We start from the raw sequence: 22189 nt of genomic DNA on the forward strand, positions 1-22189 counted from the left end.
CTCCACTGTCCCGGGGAACCGAACAGATGGAAGCTGGTTTCAGCGTGAAGGAATCTGCTCGGTTACAGTGAGCTGAGAAACATCTGCACGACTGAGCGTCTGGGTGGGAGTTTATTGGGCGTGCTTGTCACCGTGATGGAGAGTCCTTCTGCTGAGACTCATCGCATTGACAAAAATATAAATATATATATATGAGACACGTGCTGCCTTCAGACTGACATTTTGAGAGGATGCAATCCAAAGATTTTGTCTTAAATTGACAGCATCTCATGCAAAATACCTAAAGAAAATGAACTCAAATATACTTTACATCTAATAAATGTCTACAATTACTGAGTTTCTGGTCTTTAATAACTGTTTCCAGAATAGATTATTTCTCATGAAGCCCTCATATGGGTGGCTGATGGAAGTTTTTGGACCAAACTTTTTCCCACGGTTTCTTTGGAATTGTTTTTTTTTTTTTAATTAAAAACATCAGATGCACTGCATTTAATAATAATAATAATAATGATGATAATAATAATAATAATAATAATAAAAAAAAAAAGGAAGAATGTTTTTTCACCATTTTAATATGACTTTATGGCTTATTTCATCTGCTCAATCATCTTATTTACAGTCAGAAAACTCAAGTGTGCTCTTAAAACAATAAGAAAACAATATAAGACAGTAAATACTAATCATATGTGTATACTTGGAGTGAAGAGGAGTATTATTAGAGCTGGAAATGAGAGCGAGACACCTCGTTTGTCTCAGTTTGTACAAGACTGACAAACTCATTTCCTTTAATTCTGTGGAGAGACCGTCGGCGGTTTTAGTCTTACGGGAATGAGCCTGACCTTTGACCTAACAGCCTCCGAGAGTGTGTGTACACAGTATAAACAATAATGTATCACAAAACCAATCAATGATTGATAGGACCAGGTGTGGTACCACTTTTTTTTTTTTTCTTTTTTTTTTTAAACTGGTGTATTTCACGTGTGTTCCTAAGAGTGTTTTGTGCCTCTGGCTGGTTTGAGGCACATGTCAGCACAAAGGCAGATTTGCAAATCCACGTTCATGTGTTTGCATGCCAAGTGTTTGGATTGAACCTGCTCGGCCTCTTATTATCGTCTCAATCTGTGCTGTCATTAATCTGCTTGTGCCAACTCAAATAAAAGTCGGTGCTCACCTGCAGGCAGCACGGCTGTAAACAAGTCTTGTGCAAATCCTCCCGCTTACAAACGAACCCTCAGTGGATGTTGTTACTCGGTATTTCGGCAAATCAGTCAACGTGCGTGAAAGTTGCTGAGTTTTCGTCTGCTGCTTTTTTTTTTTGTGTAGTGACACAATAAGGAAGAAATGTAGCGCGAGATTGAGCATCAACCAAAATAAAAATGGTTTAGATTTAAATGTTAACATACGAAACGTTGCACCTACATGACCGACAACGTGAACTCTGAACAAACCATGTTAGCTGTTGAACAAATCTATGTGACGGATCCTTGACTCATTTTATTCGGTGAATCTTTGCTCTTGGAAAAATGTAAGTACTTATGACAGTGTATTTGACCTCATGCTGTATGTTGTGTCTACATCTATGTTGCTGCAAATGTAGCTTTTCCGTTTCAAGCATTTACTGAATGTGCTTTTGTGTCAGACTTGAGTTTCTGGCTTCTGTTGGAGGATTAATGCACCTACTGCTGAAAACCACACGTACCAAGGAGATACACGTTCTTTTAAATTACAAGCCTTCATATATTCTTCAGTAATCAGTAAAACAAAACACACTACAAATGTTAATACCCTCAAAGATGTCGCCGCAATCAAGGGGGCCTGCGCCAAAGTCTATCATTGGGAATTACGTTTGCTTGTTTTATTGCTGACAATTGAGAGCCAGGAAAACATGTAACACATTAGGACCAACAAAAAGGTTGTTTTTTTGTGCGCATTGAAGAAAATGAGGAGATCATTTGTTCACCATTGAGGATTCAGGGGTTTGATAGATGGAATTTGTTTTCTTCATTTTTTTTAAATACTAACATGAGTGTTGGCAGAGAAGGGAGAGAAGTGCTTTCCGAAGTGTTTCCCATCCCACATGCTTGTTTTTCTCACATCAAGATGGTAAACTATATTCAGAAAATGAGACGAGGACATTGTCGTTGTGTGGCCTGAGCAAAGTCTTTCCTTTGCTTCGGGCTCCAGATAGGTGGAAGCTTACTGAGTTGTGTTCTTTAAAAGGGTAATTACAGAAGAAAAAGGAGCAAATTGTTCTTTTTTTTCTACATTAAATGAATGTAAAATGATGGTTTGGTTTCTTTGCTGTGACTGTACCTCAGATGGCAGAGAAGCCACCGATCATGGAATTTCTTTTCCGGGCCGAGTGTCATTGAGCAAAACCCTGAACCCCAAACTGCTACTAAATTGTGCACGTGGAAGAAAATAAAAAAAATTGAAATTTCTCCGGACAAAAACATCCACTGAACGAAATCTCAAACACCTCAGGGAGCCTCTTCATCCGTTTCAGCCAAGTTTAGGTTCATAAAGACCCGGCTTTGTTTCAAGACATCTGTTAAGACAAGTGGTGATTTTACAATCTCCATTTTTTTTATTTTTTTAATAGAGATGGAAATCTACATCGTATTTTGCACGCAAAGATGTGTTTTTATACACAAGAAAACAAACAGTAGCGGGTAAGCGGTTCACGGTAATTCAAAGTTGGTTGGATCTTTTACTGCACGTCATTCCCTTGCTCTCCTTACCCACATTTCCAGACTCTACACTGCAATCTGACTCGTGAAATAGTGAATTACCGAAAGGCAAAAATTATCTTAAAAAAAAACAAAAGAAACACAACAGCTGGGATCCAACCTCGTACTACGGCAAAGCGTGAAATTGACGCACCCGGCCACTTCAGCCGAACGTGAGATAGCTACGCTCGGGGCTGTCTAGGCGTAGGAGTTACACGTTTTGCTGTAGTGGACCGGCGTGTATAGTAAACATTTTTTGCTTAACATGCGCTTAAAATCAGGTGGCGAAGGATCACGTGACCATCGTACCGCAACGTAGGTTGTGAGACCAAGTACAAAGCAGATTTTTTTCCACCTAACCACGTGGTTTTTCCACGAACGCTAACCGAGGTTGTCACTTGTTCTAACCACAACCATGTGGTTTTGCTTCCCTGTAAATCACATGATTGGAACCAGGCAGCAGGTTTCATTTTCCGTGAAGTCGCTACAGGCCGAAGCGTGTAATAGACACGCGTGTCCACTGCACCAAAACGTGTAACTCTCACTCTAACTCTCCCTCTACGCTGCAATCTGAACCGCGATATAGTGAATTACTGAAAGGCGAAAATTGCCAAAAATATCTATTAAATTTTTTTTTTTTTTTTTAAATAAAATAAAAAGGGGCACGCAACCGCTGTTAACACAGCAGGATTATCAATAGTTCTTTTATGTATGGTTTCCTCTTGGGCCGGAGGTGGAAACTTGGTCGTTCATTGCCAGATGAAATAATCCCACGTAGATAAAAAAAAAAATATACACAAACAAACACGAGTCACATTGCTATGAGCCAGACGGTAGTAAACAGACTGCAACTGACACACATTAGTACTCGTCTCGATGCATATGTTGAATCAGCATAAAACTACTAGCGACTCCAGGGAGCTACTCTCACACACACACACACACACACACACACACACACACACACACACACACACAGTAATTCATAAACCCACCGAGCCGCTCCATTCGTATAAGTCATCTTCTCGCAGACATAGCCAAGAGGACTTTTCCCACTTAGTCTGAATGTCTGGACACTTACAGCAGTATATCTTCAGCCCCCTCAGTTCCTGCCCCCCCCCCCCCTTCCTCCCTCCCACACACACACACACACACACCTCTGTCTTTGTTTAACCCTCTTTTCATTTTTTTTTTTCCCTTTAGCTCTCTTGCTGGTTTACTTTCTCGACCAGTCTTCTTCTCTTTTTCTTTTTTTTTTCCCAGCTCTCACCTCTTCACCCCGCTCCGAGTTGCCCTCTCCGCTCTACTTGCATGATACAATCAAGAGAGTGCTGCTCCATGCCGCTGTGCACCTCAGTGGACGGGAACAGGAATGTCTAGTTTTTTTTTTTTTTTTAAAAAGACAGAAAATTCAGGCACTCGCTGATGTGAGACATCCAAACAAATTAACATACCAACACAGAGACGCAGCTAACCCAAATCCAATTAAATCCGTCGTCTGCACTTTGTGTGTTTTTTCTGTTACTTGAAAAGAGGAAGTGGGAATTTTAGCCTAATTATTCAACCAGTTTGGTGACTAACACTTTCAGCATGCGGCGAAACCAACCGCTATAAAAAAAAAAACTTTTTTTTTAAAAATGTAATGGGAGCACAACGTTTCTTTCTCACGGCAGCAGTGTGACGAGTCGCCTGAACGTCACCGAGAGTTGAAAAATGTTCACCTTTGAGTGAACCGCTGCGCTCGTCACCGTCACTTTCTACCCGACCGCCCTATCACGGTGAAGTAGGGGCGGGACATCCGCTGAGCGAACGCTAACACGAGCAATCACAGCTGGCTTAGGAATATACGGAGGTAAAACCAAAAATCTCTACCGAGATGTTTTCCTTGTTTAAATTGCGCAGAAAGTGCCAGACGAGCCATTTCCGCCCGCTCATTTCAAAACCTCCGCGGTGGTGCTCGGCGACCAGATCCGTCCTTTTCCTGACGTGCGCGGCGGGAGCTCGGTGTGAATCTGCCAAAGCCGAAAGGTCGCTGTTAAACAACCGGCGTCGCTCCAGATGACACGCACAGCTCGCGGCTGACCGCTCGTAAAGGGCCCGTTTCTGCAGCTCGTCGGTGTCCGCGAGGCGTCGCAGCTGTTAACAGCTAACAGGGTGCCAAGAGGGCGGGGCTTATCGCAGCTCCTTAAAACCATCGGGCGCGGCGCTTTTCTGCAACTCGATGAAATATTTTGGACTTTTATGACTGGACTCGAGTGGGGGGGGGGGAAAAAAGCGAATCCCGTGGTGCTGCGGAGATTACGCAACGGCGAATGAAGCGCAACGCCGGTACGCAACTGATTTTGGATTAGGGGACGACGTATCTGACAAATCCAAGGTCAAAACTAAAGTTAAGCACACACGAAGACAAACCTATCTAAACCTCCAGGAACACGTTTCTGTGTTCACTCGCTCCGACACGGTCTCCTCGCCTGTTCTGGCGCAGAACCGACAGTCCAACGACTCCAGAACGGATGCTTGGATTCGGTCCGCTGATGATCCTCGGGTGCCCGCCCAACCTCACCTGCACGTGACGGTTATACAAAAAAAAAAGAAACAAGACAGTGAGACGTTTCGAGCGATGAGAATTAAGAATGAGGCGGAGAGAAAAGAATGGAAAACGTTAAAACGGCGTTGGCTCGCATGTTCATCTTATGAAACGTGTTGGCTCGGCGTCGGCCGGAGATTCCTCCGTGGAGCGCGAACACCAAACACATGCACGCAAACTGCATTCAGTGTGAGTGAGTGATGACGATGATGATGATGATGATGATGATGTGACAAATACGTGCGCGTGACAGGATGACGGACGACGATGACGATGAAGAACACGATGCTGAGTGTGCAGCGCGCACTGAAAGACGGGAGGGGAGAAAAGCCGGCGCCGGTGAAACAGGAAGGAGGAAATAATAGAAAAGGAGTGAAGGCAGGGATGAGGAGAGGATTAACAAACCCAGCTGGACAGAAACACATAAAAGAAGAAGCAGGCGAGAGGTGAAAGACGAGAGAAGGGAAAAAGCTGCTGCGTTCACGGCCAACCGTGAAAAAAAAGGAAAAAGTCATCATCATGTCAACAGTGTGGAGAAGGAAAAAAGAAGGGAAAGTAAACAGGCTTAGTTGAACCTCATTAGGTTGAAGTGATGTTAGTTTAATGGCCAAACATTTACAATTAAATGAATGATGTCATTAATTAGAAACCACACTGGTGTTTTTTTGTTTTTTTTCCCCCTTTCTTTTTCATGTTTTAGCTATTTACTAACTCATCGGCACCACTACACGTCAGATACGCTTTTCTTTTGTTAGTTTTGTTCCTCCTGACACAACTAATATTTACACTTCAATTTCGCACGACCTCGCCTGACGTACGTTTAAACCGTCAGTCAAACAATTAGTCCGTTTCCCCGCTGGAATGATGGAAAACATGCACATGGTGATATATGGTTATGATATAAGCTAACGCGATGAAAAGAAGTGCGACTCTGACGTAGAAAAAAAAAAAATGTAATCAGTCAAATATTTCTATGATGTGCAGCGTGCTCATTAATATAGGACGTGATTACACATTCATTTTTATCGGGTAGTTTAAAATAAACCTTTTTTTTTTTTCTTGACCTAATTCCTGCAAATTCACCGCAACAAAACTAAAACTAAATCATTTTTGATCGCAACAGTCACAAAAAAAAAACCCGCTGCTTAAAGACTCTAAAATACAATGTAAGGAGAAACCCTTTTTTTTTTTTTTTTTTTAAATAACCTCCATTAATGTGAAGTGCGAAGTTAATAGCATAAACAAAACAGCTGGTGTAAGTCTGTGCTCTAATTGGCGAAAGGAACGCATTAAAGGAACGACCATAAAAGCTCCGGCCTTTCATCCCTTGCTCGCACACTTGCGACATAAAATGTAAGAATGCGTGAAAACAAGTGGCGTCCGTTCAACCCCTCACACATTTATTGTACTTTCTTGCATGAGCGGGTGAAAGATTTAAAGCTGGAAAAGTGAGGGGGGGGGGGGATTTAGGATGGCACGCGTGTGACTGGGGGTGGGGGGGATTAACTCGGACACGGCGGGAGTTTCTGTAAAAGTTTCAAATGTCATCTCCTGGACTCCGGCTGTGGTGGACCGTTACCTTCACTCCTATAAGAAGCCGTCTGTAAGATTTAGGAACGTAGTATTCATGCATATGTTTCCATTCGGGCATAAATCGAAAAGTCGGCGTGCTTTACGAGCCCCTTCGGCTCTTTCCCCGCGGAGCTGCCAACGCCGCCGTCGCTTCTCCTTCACAGGTCGAAGGTGAGGGCTGTTCAGTTGGTTGCAATTAGCAAACTTCACCACTAGATGCCACTAAATCCTTCACACTACTCCTTTAATTTATTCATCCCAGTCTCACTGAGCGGAGAGTTGGTGGTCAATCCGCGATATGAAACTGGACGTAGCTTCCGGGTCGTAAATGAGGCAATGCATGTGCCTTAGACTGCACTTCCACCGATTGCCACCAGGGGTTGGCCACGAAATCCTCCCATTGAACTTCTCTGTTGAAATAGAAAGTGAATAATTTTTTTTTCCCCACAAATCTTTATATGGTGTCATTAGTTAAATTCCCTCCTTCTTATTAGTTTTCCATCTGAAAATAAGCAGTCATTAATTTGAAAATAAGCTGTATTTTCAAAAAGCATGTCTGTTTGATTGACAGGCCTGTGGTGCAGTCAGGTTTCTGCTTTCGGTGGGCGGGGGCGTCGAGTCTGCAGGTTCCCAATCAGACTTATCGCGAGCTCCCCCTCAGCAAGTTTAAATATGGTCACTTCTGGCTCTAAAATAGCCAAAATGGCGACACCAAAATCCAAACTGACATCACGGTCGGTCGCCGCTTGGCATCACACAAACATTTCTTGACATATTTCACCGCTGCTGTTAACCGACTGTGTGAAAACGGTCGGATGCCACGGTGGCTGAACAGGAGTTATTTTGTTTGAGGAAGAATGTGGCTCCTTCAGGTCAAAAGGGTCGAAACCGGCTCCTCTGCACTTGTTCACCTTCAGCAGAGGAAGGAAAGGGATCTACCTTTTGCCTGAGAGAGGCCGAGGTTAGACCAGGGCTACAACAGAACCTACGGATTTACCAAGGAAAACTCCCCCGGAACGAAACCCGATCATCATTTTGCCTGCAGGGAGCTGAGATCTCCGTCTCTCTGCAATAATGTTGGACAAGAACACCAGCTGATTGTAATAGAAGACAAACAAGACAGCAGCCGAGTTTCAGAGTTCATCTTTGGCAACGGAAACAGAAAAAAAAAACCCACTTCTATTGAGTATCTGCTCTCAAGCTTTAGACCACATCACATCGCCCAATCAGCAGATAGAAGCTACGTAGTTGTCGTGGATGTTTATGCCTATTTAGCGGCTCTGTGACCGCACCACATGATCTTGCTCATTATCATTTTCTTCATGGGCCAACAGGGTTCCATACAAGCTGGGCATCTGCTGCTGCTTGATGATTAAAAATAAAATAAAAGTAAGTATAATAATAACAATAAAAGTCCCAGAGCAGCTTCTGTTCAGAGGAGATTCTTTTGTCATCAGAAAAGCAGAATATTGCTCGCCATCTGCCATCAGCTCTACGTCTTGGCTCGCCTGTGGACTCAAACAAGCCGCTGAGGGAACATTTTTGTGACGAGAAAAATGTAAAGTCAGAGGCTGTAATTCAAACTTCATCTGACAAAGTTTGCCGGCACCTCCACCTTTATGAGTAAACGCCACCTATAAAGAACAAATGATTAAAAAAAAAAAGGTATTTTTCATTCATATTATAATAGTTTTAGGATATTAATAATGACAATAATTGGGCATAAACATTTTAAAAAACGATTTTATTTGAGCCCACTGACCCGTTATGCTCCAGTGTTTGAGATTGTTCTCCTCTAAAACAACCGTTCACATTGTCTGTGCGAGCAGCTTCATACAACCCATATTTACACTGCGATTATTTTGCGACTCACATTACGCCCTCTAGTTGTCGTAGCAGTTATGACGGGAGCAACGTAGGAAGTAAGGTGATGTAGTAGAAAGTTGGTATAGGGAGGAGGTTGGGGGGGTGTTCAGATGAACCCAACGGGACTTCAACCAATGAGAGCGCTATCCGAGTCCCGCGTAAAAGCAGAAAAGTCAGCGTTGGCGCACTGAGTTCGTAAGTTAACTTCCATAAAACGTATAACCGAGGCTACTTAACGTACATAGTGAATTTAACTGAAAACGGGATCTTATCCGAAACCCAACCAAACGTCAACCATTTCACAAATTGAACAACGTTTTCATTGCTGTTACCATGACGACAAAGGTCTGGTACGCCTGCTGTCGTCGTCAGATGAGCTTTTGAGGTGTCGGTTCCGTAGACGGCGCTGAAAATTTGAACATACGCGGTTTCGATGTCTCGGTGCGAGGACGTGTTGGTTTATATCTAATTGAAGGGTCTGACTGTGAGAGGAAACAGAACTCCGCCGGTCTCCCTTCGCGAACGCGTTGTCGGTGCCGTATCTCTAAATCTGCTCGCAAATATTTGGCTTTTGAGAGCTGATGCAAAACAGCTGTTTGCACATCGCAGGTCAGGGCGTGGACAGACCCGCTGCCGGCTTCAAGGTTTTAACCTTCAGGAAACTGCGCTGCCCGGCTGAACAGCCCCTTAAAGCTGTATTACGCACTTTTAAGTTCTCTGACGAAGGAAGTTATTTGGATGTTCAAGGTTCTGTTTAAGGGCTTTTTTGTGCCGCACTATAATTTGTTTAATGTTATTTATGAGTTTTAAAAAAAAAAAAGAAGTGTCTTCTGTGCCTCCCTTATCTGACTCATCGCTCAATGACAATCTGAGTGGCCTCTCTGTTCCTTTCATGCCGGCCTCCGCTCGTCATGTTTTGTCAGATGAAAGACCGTTTGTGTCTAACAAGTGCACGGTTGGAAATCGGTGATGAAATGGTTCTTTTATTGAAGGAGGAATCAAAGACTAATCTATATAACAGGAAAGTGAGTGGCCTGAAATTACCCCAAAAACTAAATGGCAAAGAACAGTGTAAAAAAAAAACCAGTATATTGTGAATTCACAAAGCTCTAATTGAAGCCATAGAGTCCGAGGCGCATGATTCACAATTCATCAAGCACGGACACTTTATCACCGTGAGTCCTGTAGGCGAGACTTTTATACTGAAATAACTCTTTCGATAACTTTGCTTGAAGTTTGATCAAACGTCCTTCTATTCTACCACATGTGGTGCGCTTTAAGGAGAAGGCTGACATTAATATTGTTTTTTTGATTTCTTTATTTAACAACCCAAGAAAACCAAAATTGGAATTCCCTGCGGAAACATCTGGGTCTGGGTGCGCTCCGTGGGGAATCGTTGGCAGTCGTTCCGTCCCACTGGATGTAGGCACAAATTGTTTTTAGTGGTGGAGCCACATTTCTTTTCAAACATCAGCAGTGCGACGAGGTGCCGAGCGTTTAATTCTGCACAGAGATGGTCAGCGTTGAGTGAAATGGCTGGTTGCGCTCGTCACTGTCGCTTTTTAACCCAGCCGTCCAATCACGGCGAAGAAAACCGAATCTTGTCAATGAGACCAATTCACTGTCATTGTTCAAAGGAAACATACAGAACACTGTGTGTGATGTGTGTTTGTTAAGGCCGGGTCGGCAGAAAATATAGCTTGTAACTACCTCATCACAAAACAACACTCATCAAAAGGAGGTTGTTCCCCCATTGGAGAATGATAAAGCGCTGGAGGACATGACGTAACCGTGCCAACGTGTTTATTTAGAGTGACCGACACTTGGTTTTGTCTGAGGTTTGTTTCAAGCCAAAGGAACACGTCGGCTTCTGGGCAGCACTTCCTTATCTTTCTCTGCTGCACAGTTAGCCATTGAAAAGCAAATGTCAGTCACTGGTATGTTTGAACACACACACACACACACACACACACACACACACACACACACACACACACAGAGAGAGAGAGAGAGAGAGAGAGAGAGAGAGAGAGAGAGGGTGGGGTGGTGGGCTGCAGTGTTGTTAGTGATTTCCAGCTGATAGACAAACACAAAAGACCTCTGTGTCTGGCGTCGACCTCCTTCCCTCTCTCCATTCATCCCTCAGGCCGAGTTCCTGTCCGGCCGCCCCTGAAAAATCCTCCCCTTCCCTCCATCTTTACATCCCAACTCCTTCTCAACTCGGCTGAGTTTCTTCAGCATTACCAAAAAAAAAAGAAACCACGAGAAGCTTTGGCGTTGTCAGGACATACAGCTAAATTCCAAGTCTCATTTTTATCTTTGGAGAATTTTCCCCAAAGCAGAACTAGTCCCTCAAAGGGAACAGCACATTCATCTGTATGATGTCATATATCTACAGAGCATTCCTGGGTATTTCAAAACTCATAATAAAGCTCAGCGTCAGACTTCCCCGCAGCACCTGTACAGCTTTAAGTTGTACTACGTGAAGTCCTGCTTAAAGCCAAAAGCGGCCTTACTTCTCCACATCAACACAAAAAAACAACAAAAAAAAACAGATTTCCACGCCACTTTCATTGCCATCTAAATATTGAAGTTAATTTAGTGAATTAATAGAAGACTTGGTCTTCCCGGCCGGGATTTTGCACCAGAGCCTCACTGCTCAGAACACATATGGCGTGGACCCGCGCCGATCTGCTATCGGGTCGGCCAAAAGATTGTTTTCTTTATTTACAATTAACAGATGTTCCGCGAACGCTTTCACAGAGACGCTGTGATGCAACGATTTACCGATGGTCCCTAAATGCCTCTCACTCGCTATCAGTATATGCTCGCTAGCCAGCCGCACCCAGAGGAGCCTCCGAGTTACTGCAGAGGTTTCAAAATGTACGTACGAAATGGAAAAGGCGTTTCCGGACAATAGACGGCACCGAAACAACTCGGACCGTGCCATAAAAGTGTCAAAGTACAGAACCGAGAGATGATCAGGTCCAAACATCTACGCACACACGGTACATGATATATGATGCGAGGAAACATCTGTCCTTTTTTTTTTTTTTTTTTTTTTTTTATATCCACGTCACCTATCGTCCATTCTGTCTCCGAGCATACTTAAAAGACACCTGAAGGAGGACCGGATGCTGTTTTTGGAGGGCGTTTTGACGTGGGAACAAATTCAAAAATGAAGAAGAAAAAAAAAAGAGGAGATTTTTTTTTATTGCTTTTGATGAAACATGGCGCGAGATTGCGACACACTCAGCTCACACCTGGCGAAGAGAATGTGACACCAAACAAGACTTGGTATTGTACCGTACAGCACGGGGTGAGTGGGAGACCTTCAACAGGGACTATCGCGATTGGGGGATTTGCTAAATAAATCGCAATAAGTTCAACGTTGACAAACTTTGACACCAGAAACTACTGATTTTAAATGTTTCCAAAAAACAAAAAACAAATCCTCATTCATTCAGATGCTATTAAAAGCTCCCGTTTTCTTTTCATCCATTTTTCCTCCACCGTTTTATCATATCTCATCGGTGCTTTAATCATCCTCACATTGTCGTGTATTTTTTTTTTTTTTTTTTGTCACAGCATCCTTGATTTACTGCATCTTCAGAGTTAAAACAGGCGGCTCTGATAAACCCGTATAAGGATGTAAAAACCTCCGGGAAGCATCGTTCAGCATCCACATATTTGTCCGTGGAACATTTACAGACCAAACATTGTTATACCATCACAACTGCTGGACTCATTCTCTCTGGCTTCGAGCATCGGTTAATAACTCCACCAACGGGTCCCAACAGCATCTCCTTGAAAACATACAGCAGGCTTTGTTCCGACCTTGAAAAATGTGACATTTTGGTTGCGTCTGATGCAGCCATGGTTGTATAACCACAATCAAGGATGTTTTTGTTGATTAGGTTTTGCTGAGTTTCCTTCTGGGGAAAAAAATAAAAGCCCCTACAGTCTTCCCCCAGCTCGAGGAAGAGCTTCTGTGAGTCCTTAAATTGTATTAGTATTATCACTTGACCAGAACATCTCCTTGGCTCTGCTTTTTATTTTTATTTTTTTTTAAATTTTTTATTTATAGCCGTGCACCGACGTCTCGGACCGCAGTCTGCCTTTTTCTGCTGTCGGCATGAAAAATAAAATGGATAAATTGGTATAAACACAGCTGTGAGATAAAAGAACTCGCATGTTACGCCAATGAAGTCATCTCACTGTCAGCAGAAAGTCTGAAACCGCGCTGTATGTTTGATAAATGGAGCCCGATTTAGACGAGCTGAAAAGCCCGAGCTGAAGGTTCGCCACCTCTCACCCTCGGAGAGACCCAACAGATGTGTTTTTATATGAAATATATTTCTGAAGGGGCCTCACAGTATTTTCAAAAGAAAGCTGCGGTCCTTATCTAACACTCAACTGCAATAAAAATTGATCTAAAGTCTTAACATGAATATTCTGAAAATACACCTGAAACAAAATAGATGTAAAAAAAAAAAAAATCTAATCCAATTTATTTTTTTTAAATCAACTCAGTCCAAATCTTCGCCGTCTGCTGGATTTCACCAAACTTTTTAACCTTGAGGTAAATCCCATTTTCTGCCAGTGGAGGTCCAAAAATCTGTCCATGTTCAATCAGAGTCTGGACGCTGCTTGACAGCAGGACTTGAAGCACTGTCGGCAAGTTACAGCTGATTTTTTTTTGTTTTTGTTTTTTGTGTATCTAATAAAGCAACTCCTGATCTGGTACAGTGGACTGCATCTCTGGTTTACTTACTGGTTTACTATTTTCAGTACCTCTGGAGGGTCGTCAGCATGAAGTCACCGACGTGTCCCGACCGGGCAATTTTTCCTTTCAGCCGACGCACCTATTTAACTGAACGTGTTTAATTGGCTCCTACATCAGGTCGGGAGTTTCCGCTGAAACTCGCGCTCAGCGTTTTTTTTTTCGGCACTGCAGGCCCATCGAAAGGTTTCGCTGTGTCTCGCACGTCACTGGTTTAATGTCTGTCTATCTGTCTTGCCTCGGCGTGTTAAGCATTGACTGACAAGGTCAAAGTCCCGGTCGAAACAATAAAAGCGATCGCGACGGGAGATAGGAGGAGGCCGCGGAGGCCAATTGTGGTGCTTACGTGCGCCGAGTAGTGCCGGGGCAGGCCTGAGGGGGGTGGCCTTTGTTTTCACGCTTTATCACACCGCAATCAGAAATGGGTTGGGTTTTTTTTTTTTTTTTTTTTTTTTTGACAGACAGGAAACCGAAGACTGCAAGCCGTTTTACATGCCGCAGCTCCGACGAGACCAGGGCATTTTCAAAAGGGAGTTTTTAAATTATTACTTTATGACTTGATATTTAACAGCGTTTATTCCCAGGGTTTTCACCGGTCAGGGAATTTAAAAAAAAACAAAAAAAACAACTCTTTTCCAGATGGGGAAAGTCAGGGGAATTTGTTTTGGGCCAAGTCGTGGAATTTTGTTTTGATTTAAAAAATGTTAGTTGCCATTTATACAGATTTGTATATTTTCCATGTATGTTGCTGTAACATTAGTTAGCCGGTTACTGTCTGTGTATATTCGGTAGCACTGACGAACACTTTAAATGTAGCTTATTGGTGCACGAGCCGATTACCGTTATTTGTTCGATAAATTCTTGGCGTCCGCAGCCAGCGTTTAGACATGGATTTCATTTCGTTCAACACCAGCCTATATTTAACGGGTATGTTGACGCGTCTCGCCTGCTCAGCACAATGGGAGCCCGTTTTCTGTTCATTATCTAGGTCACTGAATTTTTAGCCGTTTGCTCAGTGGGAGTCAGCGACTTTGACTTTTCGACTTTTGCGCTTGTGCTGTGACGCAGACGACGTAAGAGGCGACACGTCCCCGGGCACCCGCGACCTCGCTGTGACGTCTTCGTGCGAGGTATTTGCGCCGAGAGATTAGCATTCGCTCGCCGTGAAAGTGAAGTGAAACTTAAAACACGCGGAGTCACAGAAACAGAAGAGCGAGGCTGTAAACCGACCGCACCTCCGGCCTACTTTCACGCCGCTTGTGTCTTTAGGAATGAGTGTTAAGGGAGATTAAGTTCGGCAGACAAGAGAGGAAGAGAAACTACGTCGTCTTAAGTAGAAAACCCGCGGAGAAACGCGTATCAGAAAGTAAACGCACACACAGGGCGAGGCCCGATAACTTCACTAATCCACCGTTTGTTCTCTTTTATCCTGTTTGTTGTTCTCGGTTGCGAAACCAAACTGTGAAGTTGATAAATGAGCGAGAGGAAGAAGACCGAGTCAATAACACAGAGTCGCAAACCGAAACTCGATGAGCATTAAAAAAAAAAAAGGGCTGATGCCAATCTCCCTTCTTTTTTTTTTTTCTTCCCCTCCATGTGTGTGTAAAAGTCAACCGCTTCCTCGACTGTACACAGCATTTGTCTGGCAGGAAACTACCACAGAAAACAGGTCAGTTATCAGAGGCCGGCATCGACTCGGCCACTGGTGCGTTACCTGTCGCGAAACCTTTCCGCGCTGCTTCTCGGCGATAAACCGCTAACGATCGACTCCTGTTTGGACTCAAAGGCAGAAAATCACATTCAGATGACCGAGCGCACGCAGCCTCTATCGCTCAGACTTACCTCAAACCCATATGGAGTCATGAACTACAGCACGTATCACTACATTTTTGGCCTTTTAGCTGACTGCATGTCAGAGGTTCTTTGAAGACATTTTTGTCAAACATTTCAAAACGCCGGAGAATGAATTATGAATTTGCGTTATCGCGTCTTTGCTCCCGCAGAGTTTTATATGTTGTGGTTTCAGGAGATAAGACGGCTTCTCTCCTTTTAAGATTAGATTAAAAGCTTTTCTTTATCCTGAAAGTATACAGTTAGCGGTGACACTAAAACCAAAAGAGCCCAAATTCTATCCTATAAAGACCCGACAAAGGAATCTGGATGGAAGGCAGCGGGTCAACATTTGAAATTACATTTCATTAAAATGTAAACATTTAACAATTAATATTACAATTTCTGAATCAGTAAAATCCTGCTCTTTCTTGTCTTGCCAAGGTTTTGAAATTTTAACAGCGCATAAACATCAGCAGGAGAGAGAATCCAATCATTCTTCACGGATAAGAAGTAGGAGAGGAGTCTTCAACCAATCGGCATCCAGCCAATAGATTAAGGAGCTTTCAGAGGGAAAAAAAAAATAGCTGGAGAACTCTTGGCGTAGGCCAGTGTTATATAATAGGGAAGGTTAACAACCCTCTGCTGTACCGTGCCATAAAACGAATGTTATGAACTCTTCAACTGCACAAAAGTTACAGTTGGAAGTCGTTACGGTTCAGATTACAGCACCTATGGTTTGCTGCACGGTGTTTACACACTCTAAAACAATTCAAATTTAATTAAAACAGTACAGATGTTACTGCACGGCGACGTCACAATACCCGGCGAACTCCTTTTTAGCAAACGAGAGACTGTTTATTGAATATTACAAACGGTGTAAACCCAGAACTACTGCTTATGTTTCACGTAATCCGATCCGAACAGTGTCTGACGTGACCGTCTGCGTCACCGCTCTTCATCCTTCCTCCTCTACTCGCATCCGATCATGCGAAGGAACCGGTGAAGTATTGCGGTGAACACAAACTTGGATACCATGAAGCTGCAGCACTGGGCGGGGATGCAATGAATACAAATATTTCCACCTTTTTTTTTTTTTTTTTTTGGACCGCGATCATATCGGCGTCTGTTTCCCCCACGGAGAAGCCGGAGGATCGCACGCCGACGCGGCTCCAAACCAAATATATACGTTTCATAAGGAAGCACTTTTAGCCAAAGCACATCTCTGATTCACTTTATAAAGTTTCATGTCACATGTGGACTTTAATGGAGCGCCGAGTAGATAAAACGATCATCTTTTCACCGCTGTAGCATCTTTACTGCCTCTTCAAAGTTGCTTTGAAGTTGTGATTTTTAAGATTTCAGTCCAACAACAGTGGTGGCCTCGAACCGGCGCTGAAAAGTGTCAATTCTTTAAAAGATTAGTCGTTAAACGGTCAGCAAGTTTGAACCTGAAGCTATTTTCAGGGTGAGGTCACTACTTTCACTTTTAAGCTTACAACTTAGTCATTAAAGGGGCAGAACCATTCATGCTCTATCTTGTTTTTTTTTTTTTTTCAGGGCAATCAAGGCTAATCACATCTTTCATCATTTAATTTGACAAAGATTAAAGATTTTTTTTTTTTATACTGGCCTTTATATAAAGGAAATCAAATGTGTCTTGTGAAATTGTCATGTTTGTGTCTCACCAGAAAATATTGTCAGTGGAAAAGTCTTTTTATAATTGTGTATGTTTGCGGGACGGCGACGCGAATTCAAAGTCTTCACACAAACGAAGCACTGACATTTCTGGAAAGCTCAAGATGTGCAGTTTCATAGAAAATAACAAACATCTGCTGGTTTCAGACTCGTGCAAAGAGTTTTAGGATTTTGTACTGAATATAGTCGACAAACTAAGCAGTTTTACGGCAAAACAATAGACTCTGGGAAACTGACACAGCATCGACGCGTCAATCAACTGATTCATTGAAAAATAATCGAGAGATTAAACAATACTGAACGTAATCACCATCAGCCAAACCTCGAACAGCTTTGCAGCCTTGTTGGGAACTGGATCGATACTGGAATACTGTTTTTTGTTGTTGTTGTTGTTGTTGTTGTGTCGAATGCATCCTTAACTAAAACACGACAAACTTCATCATCAGCGTAGAGATGTGTGCGTGGTCAAATTTTTCCCTGTCGGGCATAAATCACCCGGCCCGACTCGGGGGAGGAAGTATTAAGGCCGGAAAGAGACCGTGAAGAAGAAAAACAAGGTATTGTAGAAGACTGTTGACTCAGCGAAGGTGTTTGCTTTGAATCGAGGCCAGCATTGCGAGGCCGTGAAATTTCTGATTTGTGTTCTCGTCACGTCGGAGCCGGTGACACTTTTCCAGCCCGACGGTCGTCTCCAACGGAACTGGGTCAAAGCGACGTCTCGATCTGGCTTCAAAACAACCTCCGAGCCGCACGTTGATCTTTGAGCAGCGGCGCCGACCGTTAAACAACCCGTTGCTGCCGCGTTTCGCCAAAAAGCCGGACGGCACGCACTCAGACGGTGGGGAATGAGTCGCCTCTCAGACCAGAGATCAGGGTTGATAAGAGTTTGTAGCGCGGGGAACCCCCCCCACACACACACACACACACACACACACACACACACACACACACACACACACACACACACACACACACACATCAGTCCAGGCCTGTCGGGGTCGAGCAGCATATTAAAGTATTGGGTTCCAGCGACTGCTAATCTGCAGAAGAAACGCTCCTTCATGTGCATACTTGTCACTCTTTCACTCTCCTTCTTCTCTTCCTCTTTCAGTCCTACCTCTGTACTTTTTTTTTTCTTTTTTTTTTCACAAACTTGTCCACTCTGACTCGCTCTGTTTTCCCTACCCTTTTATTTTTTTTTTTTTTTTAACCTCATTCCTCTTCTTCTCTCGTTTCCCCATAATTATCCATCATCTATCGCTCTCTGGTTTTCTCTCCATTTTTTCCCACCAACTTCTGATTTTCGCCCGCTGCAGTTTTGTCCAACCCACATTTGATTTTATTCCCATTTCTTCTGCATTGTTTGGACTAGATTTTGCACTCTACAAATGACCACATAAAATCATTTTAGTACCTATTATGTCGAAAGAAGGCAAAGTTGAACATTGACTGGTGCACTTTGTGCCACCAAAACAGTTCAATAAGACGTTTTAAAGTTTCAATTGTGGCAAAAAATGTTAAAGGACTTCAGAGTTTGAGCAGGTGGAAATTAAGATCTTTAGATTTCAACTGTCTTGAAGTGAATCTAACAAAAAGAAAATACTCTACGGATTCACACTCCGTCTGCCATGTGCAGTTTCCAGTTAAATATCGTGATAATCTCAGTATCTGCTACAGTTGTGATAATTCTTTTGATAAATGTCTTTTTCCAATTGCTCCACCTGTTTGGACATCAGCGTGGCACGTCGAGGACAAAACCTGCCAAAACCACATTGTTAAGGGTTAAGCACGGTCTCAGCTGACTCTCTCCTTGTATAGTAACCTTACATTTTTTTTCCCCCTCAGTCTCTCTGATGTCTTCTTTTTTTAGCTTTCGGCCAGACAAAGTCTAACGTGAAGAAATCAGTCTATTTTTATCTCCGTCCGTTGTTCCAAACAGGGTGAACGATGAGAGTTCACGGCTTATCTGTTGTTGCTATTGCAGCTGGAGAAGCTTTTTTAGACTTCAGGCTGACCTGAAGCCCAAAAACACACTGCAGTGCAAGTAAATGTTTGAACGTGAATTTGTAATAGATTATCTTTATCGTCACCGCAGTAAAACCAGATTAAATATTGAAGCGTATTTACTGGAAGCTTTAAAACAAACAAAAACAAATAAGTAACACGAGAGCCTGAAACACCTTTAACGCTCGTCACGTCAGAGGCTACGTGATGATTTACTGAAAACAAAAAGTGCCGACGGCAGGAGCTTTTTGCCTTTCACAGTTAAAACACCGCATGACAAACAATACAAAGCCCCCGAAACACATAAACGTGACCGACTTCCTGGTGGGAGGTAACGCGTCCCAAAAAAAAAACCATCGCTAATGAAGGCAAGACGTTGTCATTAAACCTCGGACAAGGTCACGCGTCGGGGATTTGTTGCTCTCCCAAAGGGAATCGAAGCGTCACAAAAGGTTCCCGCTGTTTATTTAGTGTTTTCGTCGGGGTGTCATTCATTTTCCTTCACGGCCAACAGACGCATGATTCCTGCAGGTTCAAGCTTCGTGTCCAAACAACGTTCGCGCCACAAATTGTCCTTGAATTGTCCGTCCACGTGGCGGTGCAAGTCAACAACAAAGACGAGAAGTCCATCGAACGAGAGACAGGAAGACACAACCGATCCGTGATGCTTCCAGATAGTTAACGATGAAAAAAAGCGTCCAGGTTTTTTATTATTTTCTCTCTGCCAAACTGTTTTCTGAACCATGTTGTGTTAAAATTTTCAAATTCGTGTCTTTGCGTTGACTTTTTAATGCCAAGAACTTGCTTCTCGATTGGTCTGGACACACCACTTCGGCCTCCTGGACTTTCACAAAGTCCACTGGATACAGAACCGTCTTCTCCTTTGCTGCAGCTAAATGCTGCAAACTGCTCGTATGAGTTATGTTATTTCTTTCCCCACCTTTTTGCGCTTCTTCCTCTATTTCCTGTCATATTTCCTCTATTTCCTGCGTGCCACTGTTAAATCGGCTAATATAGATGGATGAATGCAACGGCTTCCTTTCTCACGATATCAATCTTACAAAATCATCAATTTCAGCGACCGGAAAAAAAGTTCCCCAAATTTATCGGAGTTGAGAAAAGATGCAAACGTCTTAACACGAGACGACATGATTTACACGACATCCAAACGTAAACTTACAGAGTTACCAGGGTGCATCATAAAAAAAGCTGCTGCACGCCAACATAAACAGGTCTACGAAAAAAGCAACTTCAAAAGGTAGAGAGGAGGAAAAACGGACTTCACCTGGAAACACTAAATATGGCTTTGACATGTGATGTACTATTTAAGTGCTGCACGACTCGGATAACTGTCTCGACCTCCGACACGCAGTAACTCTTTCCAGGTTTCAGACTCCACGTAGACTGTAGCTGCAATGGAAGTTACCATGTATCTGCCATGTGTGTTTTATATGTTACATGGGGGTACACAATCGGCTCTGCCATCCCGTGACTACTGTATCAACCGTCGACTCGCCCTCTGATTCAACAGTCATTTAAATAGATATCAATCAATTTATGTGATGATTTGAAGTTATTGTGCTATGTTTGAGTGACATTGTCAGCTTGTATTTCATGTTGATTTCTTGGCATGGCACCGACTTTGCCCCCCCCCGGTGCCACCGCAGGGTCGATATTTGTGGGGTCTTCTTTTTTGTGAAATTTCTAGACAAATACTGGTTGGCCAGCCATTAAATTTGGTAGAGAAATTCATGTGTTTCCCCAGAATTAATTGTAATAGCTTTAATTATCCTCCTTTTAATTTGGGTTTTGACCAAAAAAAAAACAAAAAAAAGGGCAAAACTACTGACGTGAGGTACTTTCCGATCAAATAGTTGTGGGTACTCCCTGAGAGGAACTAACCACCGTCCATTAAACAGGGTCCCAAGAACTACAATAGTCCTGAGTTCCTGTAGTGCAGATACTTCCGTATTTTACTACTGTAAAAGTTCCTCCGATCAAAGCATCTATCTATGTCCATCTGTCTCAGCTCTACATGGCACGTTTTAATCCATTAATATGCTACATTAAGATGCCGGACATTGTAAACCAACTCAAATCAGCATGTCAGCATGCTGATGTAAACAAGTACAGAAGTGAAGTGTGCCTGTACATGTATCTCGTTCTCGTTTTTTTTTTTTTTTTTCTAGAAAAGCCAGACATCTCCGTCCAAAGCTTGATAAGCGGATAAATCAGTCTTCCTTCTTCGGGGCTGCTTTGCCGTGTAATGAGGTGTTGACACTGCTGGAAAAGCAACGACTGTTTCAGATCGTTATAGTAGCCTTAATACCTGAAGAGACGGGCATGGGCATTTGAAGAAAAGCCCATTAGAGTTGCCCCGACTCTGAAATGACCCGCGATTGGCCGAAAGTCTTTGTCACGGACTCGGTTTTTCTGAAGCCTGAGAGCAGAGAGGATCTGCAGAAATCTGGTGTTCCCTCCGATCACTTCAAACAAAACACTGAAATATGTGGCTGGAATCTTTGCCCAGTGGTGCCAAAAGAAAAATTGAATCCATCTTGTTCACTTGGGATGAAACCAGATCCAAACAAGCACGTAAGAGCTACTTTTATTGACTAATACTTTAAGGCCTTCATTCAAAGCGAAAACAATAAAACACCTACGGATGTCTGCGGCCAGAAACAACCGCTGTGCACTCTTTTTTCCATCTGCTTAAACCCACAATTATCCTAATAAAGCCTTTCTGCCTTGCAGTTTATGGAGCGTCATAGTACAAACAAAGCATTTCTGATTTATAGAATTAGATAATGGAAAGGCCAATTTCTCGGGGAGTTCATTAAATGCTGCTGCCGTTGTTTGCAGACTGCTACAACAAGCCCTTATTACCTAGAATGATTCTGTGATGTTAGTCAAGACAAGCAGTTAAAATTGCTGCGATCAGATCGCGGCGGAGGGAAATAGTGTGTTTGATCATCCGCAAAGAATAACTGTAAAGTAAATTACTGTGTTTTGATGCCGTAGTTACATGTTGAAGACATCCGAAGTCATTTTTCTCCCTTCAGAAGCCATTTTACAGTTGTTGAGTGAGAAAATTCAGACTTCGTTTCGGAGTTTCCGTTC

General features: G+C 43.0%; 1 protein-coding gene across 1 annotated transcript in view; it reads left to right on the forward strand.

Moving 5' to 3' along the window:
• tnfsf10l (TNF superfamily member 10, like) overlaps positions 1-22189 on the forward strand; it is a 64884-nt gene that overhangs the window by 30514 nt on the left and 12181 nt on the right. The window lies entirely within an intron of this gene.

The sequence above is a fragment of the Embiotoca jacksoni genome, unplaced genomic scaffold (genome assembly GCF_022577435.1).
Source record: "Embiotoca jacksoni isolate LCO1_2020_lvr unplaced genomic scaffold, fEmbJac1.0.p SCAF_24, whole genome shotgun sequence".
NCBI classification, from domain to species: domain Eukaryota; kingdom Metazoa; phylum Chordata; class Actinopteri; family Embiotocidae; genus Embiotoca; species Embiotoca jacksoni.